Consider the following 14,502-nt stretch of genomic DNA (forward strand, 5'->3'; position numbering starts at 1 on the left):
ACAAAATATCATATAAAGTATATAGCCCAGTCAAACTAGATAGAAACTATTTTTTGGCGATAATAAGGAAATAATTGCGGAAAAGCTGAATTTTTGTATATAGGCTTATAATAGCGTACTTTTTAACATATCAAAAGTCCCCATGCGTGGGCGCATAGCCGGCTGGGCCATTTTGAAAAAAGTCGGTTAAATCAGTTTTTTGCTAATATCTCAGAAACTATTTATTGTACGGAAATTAACGTTCAGATAAAAAATGAAGCCGATAAAATTCCACACTATTTGCTTTTTTAATGAACCTCGTACGGCCAATAGTTCCCGAGATAGATTTTTTAAAAGATCTGATGTTTTTGAACGTTATGGAAATTTGTTTTTTTTTCGCGCATTTTTCGCGAATATCTCAAATTTGGCTGCACCTACAAAACGTATGGAATGAAATTGATAGAGTATTTAATTATCTGTAAAATCGTTTTTTTTTTTAATGTGCGACCGATATTTCCGGAGATATCAGACTTTTGGATTTGCGGACATTATGAGAACGTGACATTTCCTCGCAAATATATCGAAATTATCTTGTATACGGCTACTTCTACGCTAAAAATAGTTCTTATCAAAATGAAAGGTTATTAAATTCTCTGCATTTTGGTTTTTTGTTTATTTGTATATGGGTAATAGTTACAGAGATACAGCTGAAAAGCGTTCATTATATGTGTTTCTGAGTACGTTTTTGTAAATAGCTTACTTCTGACTTGTCTGAGGTGAAAAATGTATGGGAATAATGTGAAATCTTATAAAATTATCTTTAAAATGATTTATGGTTGAATCTCGTCCGCTAAATAGTTTCCGAGATACAGCCTTTGAAAGATTTCGTAATATGCCGATTTTATGAAAAACTTGAACTTTTTGTATGACAAACGTATATAATGACGGTAGAAAAATTAATACCCACATTTTTCTGTTAACTTATATGTATATGTATATGAACCTATATTGATAATAATTTAGAAAGTTTACTTTTCGAAAAATAGTTGCCACAAAAATGCTAGTTTTTCGGTATTTAGCATAAAAAGGCGTTTCGCGGTATTTTCTTTACAAATATCTCAATTTCTGCAAGGTTTACATAAAAAATACATCACATAAAAATTGAAGCTTATAAAATTTCCTACAAAATGGTATATTGTTAATTTTCGCACGATCAACACTGGCTGCCATACAGACGTTTGAAGTCAACAGTTTCTTTTTCCAATTTGTACCTTCATTTTCATGGTTGATAATAATTTCCAAAAAAGTTTATTTGCAAAATATTAAAATCAACGTACGTTTCTGGGTTCGTAACACTTGATATTTGCTTCCATTTGGTATATAATATTATAATATATTATCTTACTCTTTTTAAGTATTTTAAGTATTATCTTACTCTTTATATTATCTTACTCTTTTTATATAATATTATAATATATTATCTTACTCTTTTTAAGTGTACTTGGCACTATTATATCTTGAAAATGACACTCTTCAAATGTGACCATCTTTTTACCAATCCTAGAAATCTAATAAATTCACGAAGTAAAATTGTTTTTCGATGCTACACAAATTGTTTTACAAATTAAAGAAGAAACATTGCATTTACTTTTACCTAGAAGATATATAGAATATTAATCAACCTTTATACTTAATTGTAAATCATCTAAGGGAATAATGAAAATTGAGATATTATAATATGGAGGTGCAAAGTATATCTCGCGCAAGTAGTGTAGAGTTAAATATTTTCACAACTAATTTTCAAGACAAGTTTAGAATTATATTAAAAATAAAAAATGTTTTAGTTGTACAACACCAGCTAAAAGAAACGATAAGAGATTGCAAAAATTTGGCTTATTTAATGGTTTATGCAGCTCAATGATTATATATAATCAATAATGATTGTATATATATTTTTTAAATATATAAAATAACTTTTAACCGAGTAAATCAATTCAAATAAACTTTTGTACAAATATATTTATTAGAATTTTATTAGTATAATAAAAAAATGGATTTAAGTCATGATAATGCTTTCTCATTTTGCAAATAAGTACAAAACGCGATGTTACACAAGAATCCATGTAAACAAAAAAAGTCTAATAATAATTTTAGAATATATTTAATAAATAATAATAATTTAATTAACATGTAGTAATTTTAATAATTTTAAACCAAAAAAACTGTGTTCAAATTTTATAGATATTCAGACGTAATAATGGAATAATCTGTGAAATTTTTCTATTTTTGATAATGTTTTGAGATGTGACATCTTTAAATAAAGGACAAGATGTCAGAAATTCGTGAGACTTCCTGTTTCTTAGAAATTCAATGCTGTCTTTTAGTTCCTCGACACCCAAATAAACATTAGTCCTCTTGCAGCCGCGATGCCAATAATTTTAGAACATCCCGCATAAAAATCGGGCGTTTTTACGGGTGGTGGTGGTCGTCCGGGTAGTAACTTTTCGACGAGTAGTAACTTTTCGACGGATCTCGGCGTTTTCGATCGTGCACCCCGCCGAAACGATAAATCGTACTTTACGCGACGTAATCCACTTGGACGCGCGATCTCACCCTTCGCGCGTGCATCGTACCTCTTTTTTTCCCTTTTCTTCGAACTGCCGTGCAGCGAGGTAAAGCAAGAGTTGGGAGGAGGGGAGGGTCAGCGGTATTCGTGCGCACCTCATCATCGGGCAAGACTCCGATCGCGCCGCGCCGTCTTTCGACGAAGCGATTAATCCAGAAATCGAACTCCGGCCTCTCTACAGGTCGAGCTCGTCGACCCGTATCGCACCGAGAATTGCGGCCGTGTATTTTGATGTATACATATATATGTATGTATGTATGTATATGTGCCTTTCTCTCTCTTGTAAACATTTCGGCGGTTGTGTATAGGTATCTTACAATTAGAAGAACAAGCAAGTAATTACGCTAATGAAGTCCCTCCACGCTCGATCGCCCTCGTCCATTTTATTATGGTAATCGAATCTTTCCATTCCAGCAATTACTTCGTTAGTAAATGCAATACGCAATATGCAGGCCAATTGAGACCTCGATCGCAGAGTATTATTAGAGAATTCAATTTCCTCGGCATGTACGAAATGTATTAATTAATGAAAATTTTTAAGATGCTGGTGAAATGACGTGTAAAGTAAGTACATTATCTAAAATCTTGGCGATAAAAAGGAAAAAAATAAAATTACGGACAAATATTTAATCAACAATAGTCAAATTATTATACACCAACGAATGTCAGTGTGTAATAATTTCTTTTTACTTTACACACCAACATCCGTGTTGGCTCGCACTTGGCATTACTTCACCATTGTTGATTTATTCTTGAGTCCTAATTCCTTTAAATTAATTAAATTAATTTGAAATATTTAATCATTTTAGTGCACAATTACTTAAGAATAGTTAAGAATGTAGCGAATTGAAAAATGGCATACTTTCGAATACAATATAAAATTTTTATTTAAAGAGACAAATAGCAATTTTTTGTTGAAAAACTATTTTTAATAAAAAATTGATATGCAAAATTGTAAAAAAAATATTTAAAATATTATTTATTTATTAAAGGAATAAATATAATGAAATTCTAATAATAATCATAAATAATCATTACAGCGTGCGTCTGCATGGTAATGAGATAAGATTTTAGCTTCAGTAAAGTAAAAAAAATGTCTACTTTTTCTACTTTTTAATCTTAGATAATTTTTATTAATATTGCACTTGTCATTTTTTGTTTATATAGAGTTTTTTTAAATTTTATTTTTCACAACACATCTAAATTGCGTTTGAAAATTGCGTTTCTTTTTAAATTTCATTCCTTTCTCTATTATAATATAAGAAAACAATTAAAAATAGAAAATAATCTTTGTGAAATAATGCAGAATATTATTAAAAGTGTTATTTTTAAATGTTATTAGGCATCAAAATCCATTTTGATCGATAAAGACGTTCTTCATTTATTTGTATTACCTTTTCATTATTCCTTATTATTGTTATTTTTAAATTTCTAATTGATGGGATGAACTGTGTTTGATCACACATTTTATCTACTGATTTTTAAAGTAATGTTTTAAAAAAAAATTCATGTTTAAGTCTTACGTAAATTTTATAATTTTCAGTAATTTACTTACAATTGTTAAGCTCCATCAAGTCCATTTTTATAATTTTAAAATTTTAATAAAAAATAAGTAAAAATTATTATTTTTTTTAAGTTTAAGTGTCCAGTAATCCTTTAATTAATAATGACTACAAGTTTTCATTTTCGAAAATGCATAATCACGTTGTACGTCGTCATAGAAATAAATATAGATATCCGTCATTCTGTGACGCACAACTCAATCGAAAAATAACGATTAAACCGAATGGCGAGTTACTAAGCTCGCAAACATAAGGCAGGATCTTTTAAGAGTTCTCTCTTCGAAATGTATCTGCATACCTATACAAAGAGAAAAAAAAAGAAGATCGAGAAAACGATCCTCGATTAGTCAGGGCCTGTCTGCAGGTCTATGAATTCCACTCACGAAATAACGAGACGGTAGTAATTTATCATCTCTTGACTACATTGATCTCTCTTGACTTCTGTCGCTGTATCAGCATCAGGGGGAGAACGCGAATCCTTTTAACATTCTCCACTCTTTAATTGCTTCCGCTTTCTTGCCAATTATTTTCCGCTTATCTTTCCGCTTTACACAGTTTACATTCGGTTTGTTTTTTTGTTGTGATCAGCTCGTTAAGGAAAGAATCGTTGATTATATACACTCGCGTTGTACTATCTTAATCTGTCAGTATCTTTCAGATTAACGGTCCCGCCTGTAGTTGCCAGAAATCGTGTTGGATGCAAAATATGATGTGTAGGTATACGATAGAAAACTAAATATGGATCAAATGTGGCACTTGTTTCGGCTCATTTGTCATATTTAAATAATTATTTCATTATAAAATAAAAAATAAATAGTACTGCATATCTATGCAAAAACTTTGTTATTATATTGTTTACAATTTATATATTTTCGATCATTAAAAATATATATACTTTATTAAAATTTAAAAAAATATAAAACAATAATAAAATAGAATAAAATTATCTCTAAAATATTCTTGATAATTTTATGTATATTTTTTTAAGTTTTAATTTTATACAGAATATCTCAGACCATCCGCGTTATTTAAAACGAAGTAAGTGGTTTTGATCAAAAATCCCCAAAATTTTGATAAGTAGGTCGGATACGCTCAAATGGTGATATTTTCAACTTCCAATTCCGAAAGAAAATGAGCTATTCAGGCCGAAAGTCGATTTTTTAAATGGAACGTAATGGTTGTAGTTAACATTCGAAAAACTGCTTGGTTCAAAAGTTTCATGTTTTTTTTTTTGTATAGAAACCCGAATTTGCATTCAAAAATACCATGTTCTGTTAAAAAAAATCAACTTTCGTTCTAAATGATCCATTCTTGTTCGGAACTGGAAACTGAAAATATCACCATTCGATAAAGCGTATATATAGATACCCGATTTACTTATTAAAATTTATTAAAATTTTAAGGATTTTTGATCAAACCACTTCTCTCGTTTTTAAATGAGTGACGTAGGTGGTCTGAAACATCCTGTATACATATATATATATATGTATTTTATAATATACATATATATATGTATTGTATATTAGGGGAGAGTGAGTATGAAAGAGCCATTTTTTTTTAAAAGATGACAAAGTACATTTAATCTAATATTAATAAAATAAAATTGCTTTGCAATATAACAGTAGATATTTATCTACAAGGTTCAATTGATAAAAAAAAAATTTAATCTTTAATAGGTTCTACTAATCTTTTTTTGAACCTCGGGAGTTCAGCTCTTTCAAAACAAGGTAGCTTTGAAAAAGCCACCTTGTTTTGAAAGAGTCGAATACTAAGGTTAAAGCAAATAACATAAATAAAATAAAATGTGATTTCTTTTAACAAAAATTACCTTTTTAGAGAATAATAAGAATAATATTTAGAATTTAAAGAATAATAATCTGAAAGAGAGAAAATATAACCTTTAAATTAAAAACACTTATTACAAAAAAGTGAATATTTCCCTTCTTACTACATCAATTATGAGCCCAGCCAGTGCACAACTTGAACTGGTACCTACCAGTCTTCATTACTTGTACAATAATTTTTTAAGCAGACATAGCAATTATTGTCATTATCTGTTAAATTATGTATAATCAGACTTCGACGATTTAATATTTTTAGAGGATGGCATAGTATTAGATGCCTCCTTTTTAGATTTCAATTTATTTTCTTTTTCTAATATTCTTTGCTTTTCTGGAGAGTCTGTTATAATTACTAAATTCATTTTACGTCTCTTTATAACCTATGAAAACTTAGAAATCGTAAAAAAAACGCCGTTTTATAATGTAGAAATACTTTAAAAAATCATTTACAATAAGTATGTAATAAAGGAGCTAGATAAAATAGCAACGAAAGAGCTGGCTTTTTCATAGCTCTCAATGTCGGCTCTTTCATAACATTAGGTATGTGTCAATAATCTAACCACAAAATATCTAATAAACTAAAACAAATAAAAGAATTTGTAACTATGTATTTAATTACGTTAATGTATATAGCATCTGATTAAAAAGACACTTTTTCTAAAAGCTACTCGTAAATAAATTCAAAAGACACAGAAATTTACCTCACAAGTTTACTTTTCGTCGTAAAAATCTTTCACCGCTCATTATAACAGCACTGATTTGGCGTTGACTGTCAAATGCCTATAGACGGCGTAGTTTCAGTGTCGCTACTAAATAAAAATATTTTAAAATTTTTAGCTACATTCACTTATTGTTAGTTAGAATAGAAAATGGCTCTTTCAAAATGACTCTTTCATGCCCACTCTCCCCTATACATACATATACATTATACATAATATTTTGTTTGTTTTTTACATCTTTCTGAATAAAGACATGAATTTTTATTTTAGGAATGATCCCCTTAATCAGAGCCATTACCCACCCTATTATCTGTCAAAATAAACTCTCCTAGAGATCGACATAGGCGGTCGAGTTGGACACGTTGATGGCCTATTACTATTATACCGGGCTTGTTATTAACGCTTGAAGGACTCGCGTATGAAATAGAGCGCGGCGCTCGTAAAGATACGCCGGCATAACGCATGTCCACAATTGCTACTATAATTAAAACCGCATACGCCTCGCATGATGTACCTACGGTTCTTTAAGCGTGCAAAGTATAGTATCCGTTTTTCTGCCTCTCCACTCCCACCCCCGCGTTCCTGTATACGCACGATGCGATACGCGATCGACGGGAAAACGAAATTTCGCCCGACACGCAGCGAGATGTAGCCTCATATCGGAAACACGCGCGCGCGCGCGCGCGTGCACACAGCCCACACACGCACACGCACACACAGATAAACACCATGCACGCACGCCGGGGAAACACGGCGGTATCGGCGAAACATTGCGTGCTCAGAATTTTCGTTCCAGGCCGGATATATCCCGGGCAAATAAAATGGAATAAGGATTCGAGAAATCCGCGCATCGGAGGTTCGAGATTAATCGGAATATCGAGAACCCCCTGCCTCCCCTTAGGTGAGCACCTTGCTTCGGTTAGAGAATATATCGCGAGCAATTCGTCGATATGCAGGGTAGGAGTAATTCCGCCGTTCGTGTCTGATCGCGAGAACGACCGTCGCTGCAGTCGCGCTCGTTATATATTGACGTTTCATGCAATTATTTGCGCAAACAAAATCGCGCGCGCACATTGCAGGTCAGTTTTGCGATCGGCGGCGTCGCGACGAAGGGTGCGAAACGCACCGGTCTCATCGCAACGCTGCACACAGTGGACTAGGGGATCTCAAATAATGGCCAAAAGTCGATCCTAGAGATGAAGTGAGACGAATATCTTTCAGCAAAAAGTAATAAAAATAATTGTTTCATTACTTTTTTTTTATTCATCATTATTTATCAACAAATTATTATAATGATGTGCTAAGTACAAAAATGATAATTATAAAATAGTGTACACATATATTATTAATTTTTGATAGTTTGCGCTTGATGCCGATTTGTGGGTCCCCTAAGCTCCGCTACTTATTAAAATGAACAAAGTGCCATTTTATTTTTTAGAGTATGTATTTGAAGAATCTAACGCCCACTTTTGCCCGTTCTTGCATATTTTGAAAATTTTTATTATAATCTGTGATCATCTGCTGTGCACACATTATAATAAATATTTTCAAAATATGTAAGAATGGGCAAAAATGGGCGTTTTATCCTGCAAATACTCTAAGGAATACAATGACACTTCGTTCATTTTAATAAGTAGCGGAGCTTAGGGGAGCCACAAATCGGTATCAAGCGCAAACTATCAAAAATTAATAATATTATCAGCACTATTTTTTTATTATTATTCTTGTACTTAGTGTATCATTATAATAATTTGTTCGTCCCTAGTAAAAAAAGAATTATTAGTGCAGTAAAAACATTACTAAAATGTAGTAGCTGTGTTATCACTGCATTAATAGTTCTTTTTTACGAGGGGTAAATAATGATAAATATAAAAAGTAATAAAATAATTTTTTTTTTATTCTTTGCTCAAATATAACAGTGGCACAAAAATATTTCAAAAGAAAATTAATACTTGCATACATGAATTTGAAAATTTAAACTGTTGCCAAATAAAAACAAGTGGACCAATATCATAAATATTTTAAAATAATAATCTTAAGTTTATCAGAATGACGAAAAGACATTCGTCTAACCTCATTTCTAGAATCGACTTTTGGCCATTTTTTTAGGTTTCCTAGCCCACTGCACGCTGCCGTAAATCCGCGACGAATTTCGGGGAGTTGCGCCGCGTCTCCTTCCGCTCTGAAATTATTGTCTAAACGGGGAAACCAGTAGCGGATCCGAGAGCCAAACGAACCCGGCGCGGCGCCGCAAGGAAATGTGGGGCAGGACATTAAAATGACACGACCGCGAGAAAGAGAGAGAGAGAGAGAGAGAGAGAAAAAGAGTGGTGAGCGGGGGAAGGGGAGGGGATGGGGGGAGAAACGTATGCACGTATCCCGGGAATCCTGTCGGAAAACGAACCAATGCGAGTGCACATTGTACGAAGATGAGTGTCGCCGGATTGTAACGACCCTTGATCGCGGTTAATTGCTCTTTCCTCGTTTTGCGCGAAAATTAACGCCGTGCAGCGATGCACGTTCAACAAGTGACGGGAACTGACAATGAGTGCTATATTGATGTTTTATTGACACAAAGAAATTATAGTATATTAGGGAAAAGAAAAATGTATATTCTTAACCAAATTGCGAGCATTCTGTTAGGATTCAACATCAGTCCGAGCTTCAGATTTCGCATTAAATTCAACACTGAAAAAATTTACTGCTGTTAAGGAAATTTTTAAAATGAATAAAAAGTATCGGCGAATTAAATGTAAGGAGAATTTGTTATTAATTAGCTAAGAAATGATTAGTTTGTAGATGAAATTATTAGTTACTTTTCTCATTCTTTACGAATGTTAATTAAAAATTTTACAAATTAAAATCTAACAAATCTATTATTTCTTGAAATTCTTATTCGTATCAATTACATTTTGACTAAATTAGTAAATGACTTTTTTGTAGCTGAATTGTCAATAAACATTTCTAATAGTAAACTTAATAAGAAATTCAAGAATTTCATTAAAAAAATATATATATATATATTTTTTAGAATCATATCGCGTCTATAATGCCTATTGAATACAGTGTTAGAAGCGCTAATTTATAATATATATTTATATTAAAATTAATGTACATATTTAAGCCACGGAAAAAAACATAAGAAGGTCAGGATCATTATTAAAAATGTATAAACTAACATCCGATCGATAAATTTAATATATCTTAAAATTCTTTTTTGTATTACATTATATGGACCAAATAATAACAGATTTTTCTTGCGATCAGTTATAAATATTCTAATGGTAAATTTAACCAAAAATCTCGAGCGATACGTATTTAAAAAATTTTCACAATTAAGAATATATATTTTCTTTTAATTTCTTTTTTTTCTTTAATGAAGAATCATATCGTGTCTATAATGCTTATTGAACACACTTACAATTAGAAACGCTAATTTATGTATGTATTTATAAAATTAATTTATATATATGTATATCTAAATGTAAAACATATAAAGAAAGTATAAAAAAAGGTTCAAGCTTGTTATTAAAAAGTTCTCTCTCTCTCTCTGTCTCTCTCTCTCTCTCTCTCTCTCTCTCTCTCTCTCTTTCTCTCTCTCGATTAGACTTCGCGCCTACATCTATCAAGATTTACAACTGCAACACTTTTTACCGGTGACTCTCGTTACACTCGCCTTTCGACTAATGCTGCTTGGTTTTGCCTGGTAACTTCTGCACGCCGTGCCGCCTTACTATCATCCGTAGCTTCTTACATCTTCTCGTTACCTGCGTATTATATTAGGCATAATTATTTTATTGAGTTTCGGTAAGTTTGAGCGCACAATACGGCCACAACGTCGGTAGTTAACGCTTTAATCGTCGTGCTATTCCGTTTACGGAACTGATTTCTATGTAAGCAATTATCTCGTTGTACTTAAAAGGCATTGATATTATAAAAATTATAACGATAAAAGCATCGTTCTTATGTTTGTATATTATTATAAAAAAAATTGAGGTAAACACGCATACATATGAATCAGTGACCTCGAAAATCGTTTTCATGTGCTAAAACATATAATTGAAGAAATAATAAGATAATCTTTTCAAATTACATTTATAATATTTATCTTTATTTGTCTCTCTGCTGATATTAAATATTATTTATTTATAATAGTGATTATGCAATAGATGTTGCGTACCTGAAGATAAAAATTAATGCGCTGAAGAAAATTAACAATTTTTTACATAAATCTTTATACGACAAACCTGTTTAGTTCATTCACATTTGACTTCTTTTAGGAAGAGAAACATATCTAGTTTAATTATCTTTTAACGTCTTCAGGGTCTGAATGCAAAAATGAGACTTAAAAATTTACACTGACATTTATATAATGAATACAAAAAATAAAATATTTTCAAATTCTAACGAAACTATTACATGGTTTATGCGGTCGTTGAATAAAAATGTATTCAAATGTTAAAACATAAAAAGTAAAAAATGGTTGAATGTGTGGTGAATAGAAAAAATAAAATATTTTAAATAAAAGTTTATAAAAGTATATTAAAACATTTTTAGAGTTACAAAATATAGACTATATTTCTAAACCGAGATAAAAAAATAACAATAATATAATAATAAAACTGCATAGTAAGAAAAAAAGTTTGCGGTCTAATTTATATTATATGTATATCCACAAATATTGTATTAACTAATAAGTAATAATGCTGTTTTAGCTCTTTATGATATTCGAAAGAGTATTATTAATATTTTATTAGTATAAATAAATATCATAAAGAATTTATATTGTACCAATCTTATCATACAATCAGAAATATATATATTATCATATTATCAGAATCATATTTAAATAATTGCCACGCGAGGGCAACTGCGTGCACTTGTCAAATCTTTCATGATTAATCCAAGAACTTCGTATCATTTCGTATCACAATACAAATAATTTTCTTTTAAATTTCTTAATAACATTTATTTATTACATTTTCAAATTACATTAAGTAATCCTCTTTAAAGCAAGTTTCATTTAACTTTAATGGCAACCCTCTGACAAATATATGACCCAATATTGACTAGAAAGATAATTTTTTAAACAAACTGAGAGACAGTTTACTGAAAATGCTAAGGGTCAAGTTTAGTCAGGACTCAGGCATACACAAAGATCAAAGAAACATCGCGTCGGAAGTGTATTTGGGGAAAAAAAAGGAGCATGAATATGGTGTATCAATACGTCGAAGGGAGCGCGCATATAAAAAAGGGGCGAACGGGTGTTGCAGGAACGCCCGTCTCGGTTGAGCGCCACTGCGGTCTCGCCGATCTCCCCTTCCCCTTATCATCCTGCGCCCACAACTGCCTGGCGGCGCGTCTCGCCGCTGCCTGCTGCCAGTCGGTGGCGGGCGCTCGCAGTGTACGTGTCGTTACTGCGCTCGAGGGCCACAGCGTTCTTCTCCCTTTTTCCCCTTGTCTTTCTCTCTCTCTCTCTCTCTGTCTCTCTTTTTCTCTTTCCCTCCTCGCTTCGCGTATACGGTCGTTCGCGCATTCGTATCGCGACGACGAGTGATCCTACGGTTTGACGCGACGCGACGCGACGCGACGCGCCGCGTCGTCGGCGGCACGTGCCGGTGTCGGAGGGATCGGTGATCGGCGCCGTGAAGATCTCCTCCCGGTGGGACGATTCGAATTTCGGAGCATGCACGCACGCACGAAACGGTGCGCGCTCCGGTTGCCGTCATCGGTGCGTTTGTTTTGACATGTGTGTAGGCTGCCATATTGGATTACCGCATCGCTGCTGCTACTGCTACTGCTGCTGTCGTCGTCGACGTCGTCGTCATCATCATCATCGCCGCTGCGGGACAATCGGGCGCGAGACGCGACTTTCGCGCTAAAAAAAAGGTGAGGAGGAACGACGACGCGAGCGTGCGCGCGACGCCGGCGCGACGACGCGCCGAGGCGTCGTCCTCCGTCCTCGTCTCTGTGGGGTACCTACGTGCACGCGCACGAACGAAAGCGCGGCGTTTTCGGGCCCGCTCAATAAACGAGCGTCGTCCCGTCGACGTCGGTCGTCCCGTCGCGTCGCACCGCGCCGCGCGCGTTTCTCAGCGCGTTTCCCCGTCCGTCGGCTCGAGCGCGAAGTCCTAACGCCGCGTTTAAAGTCGAGCTGGCTGCGGACGCGGATCTCGCGCGCACTCTCGGCACGGAACGAGGCGGAGCGGAGCGGATCCGAGCGGAGCGGAGCGGCGAAGCTCTTGGAGTTTCGTCGCACGATACTCCGCCTCGCTCGCCGACGCGCGTCGCGGCGTCCCGAATCCGCTCCGCGATCAAACGCGACTGCAGTCCGCGCCAGCTGCTCCTAATAGCCCTCCTCCCCTCTGATTTTCGCATGTCAGATAGATTAATTTATTACGCGCTCTCCGAAACGGCGCCCCGTAAACGCTGTGAAAGGGATCAAATGCGTACGCAAAAAGCGAGAAGAAGCCGCAACAAAAATGTAGAGCGTTAATACGCGGCTGGAAGAGCCATAGCTGAACGAATCAGCGCGTTATTTACACGGTCACTCAAAGCGTCGAATGATAATCATAAAATTTGGTTTTACAAGCGCTCGCGGAGAAGTTACGTCATGGAAATGAACTGATAAGATATTTCGCAGGTAACGTAAATAGGCATTTTAAGTGCCGAGCGCAATCCTCGCGCATTTGAATTGTACATTCGTTTGGAAAGTAGTTCAATCGCGAACGTTTATACCTACCGCGTGAGTATTTGCATTGTCTCCAAAATTGGAGTTGTCTGTGTACTCGACGTCGCTCTCGCGACAGAAACGCTGTCTCTTTTTTAAGACATTCTCTCCCTTCTGAATAATACGTAAAAATTAGATCTTTAAAGAGTAACTCAAAAAATCGCTCGTTTTTTAGGTCCTCGATTTTGGGACTGAACTGTGTGCCAAATGATACCTTATAATGAGACATTAATTACAGAGAGCAGTTTCAAGTTGACAATTGTTATCAAAGCTGGAGGAGGAGGAGGGATGAAATCAAAGTTCATTATGGAATTATCATGGGTCTGCAAGGTCCGGTATTTTAAGAAGGTTGATCCAACTGGTTGATGAAGGTTGATCACAGTGTTACGTAAATGACGCTCGTTTAGGATGTAAAAAAAGTCAAGTTTTTGCATAAAGGGACGTAATAAGTGACCCTCCTCCAGCTGTGATAACAATTGTCACCTCAATCTGAAACTTCTCTGTGATTAATATCTGATTATAAGATACCATTTGGCACACAGTCCAGTCCCAAAATCAAGGGCCCAAAAAACGGGAGGTTTTTTTGGGCTTTCGATTTTGAGACTGAACTGTGTGCCAAATGATACCTTATAAGACATTAATTATAGAGAAGTTTCAAGTTAAGGTGACAATTGTTAGAGCTAGAGGAGGAGGGGATGAAATGAAAGTTCGTTATGGAATTATCACAGATTTGCGAGGTTCAGTATTTTAAGAAGATTGATCCAGCCGATGAAGGTTGATCGCAGTTTTACGTAAATGATGCTTGTTTTGGATGTAAAAAATCGAGTTTTCGCGTAAAGAGACGTAATATAAGTGACCTTCCCCCCCTCCAGCTGTGATAACAATTGTCAACTTGAAACTTCTATGTGATTAATATCTTAATATAAGGTATCATTTGGCGCACAGTCCAGTCCTAAAATCAAGGGCCCAAAAAAAACGGATGAAAAAACCACCTTTTTAAGTCTCTTTAGCCCTTAAATTCAATTTTGAACGTTGCCTCACCTTG

This window comes from Wasmannia auropunctata, unplaced genomic scaffold (genome assembly GCF_000956235.1).
Source record: "Wasmannia auropunctata unplaced genomic scaffold, wasmannia.A_1.0 LD336025.1, whole genome shotgun sequence".
In the NCBI taxonomy this organism is placed as follows: Eukaryota; Metazoa; Arthropoda; class Insecta; order Hymenoptera; family Formicidae; genus Wasmannia; species Wasmannia auropunctata.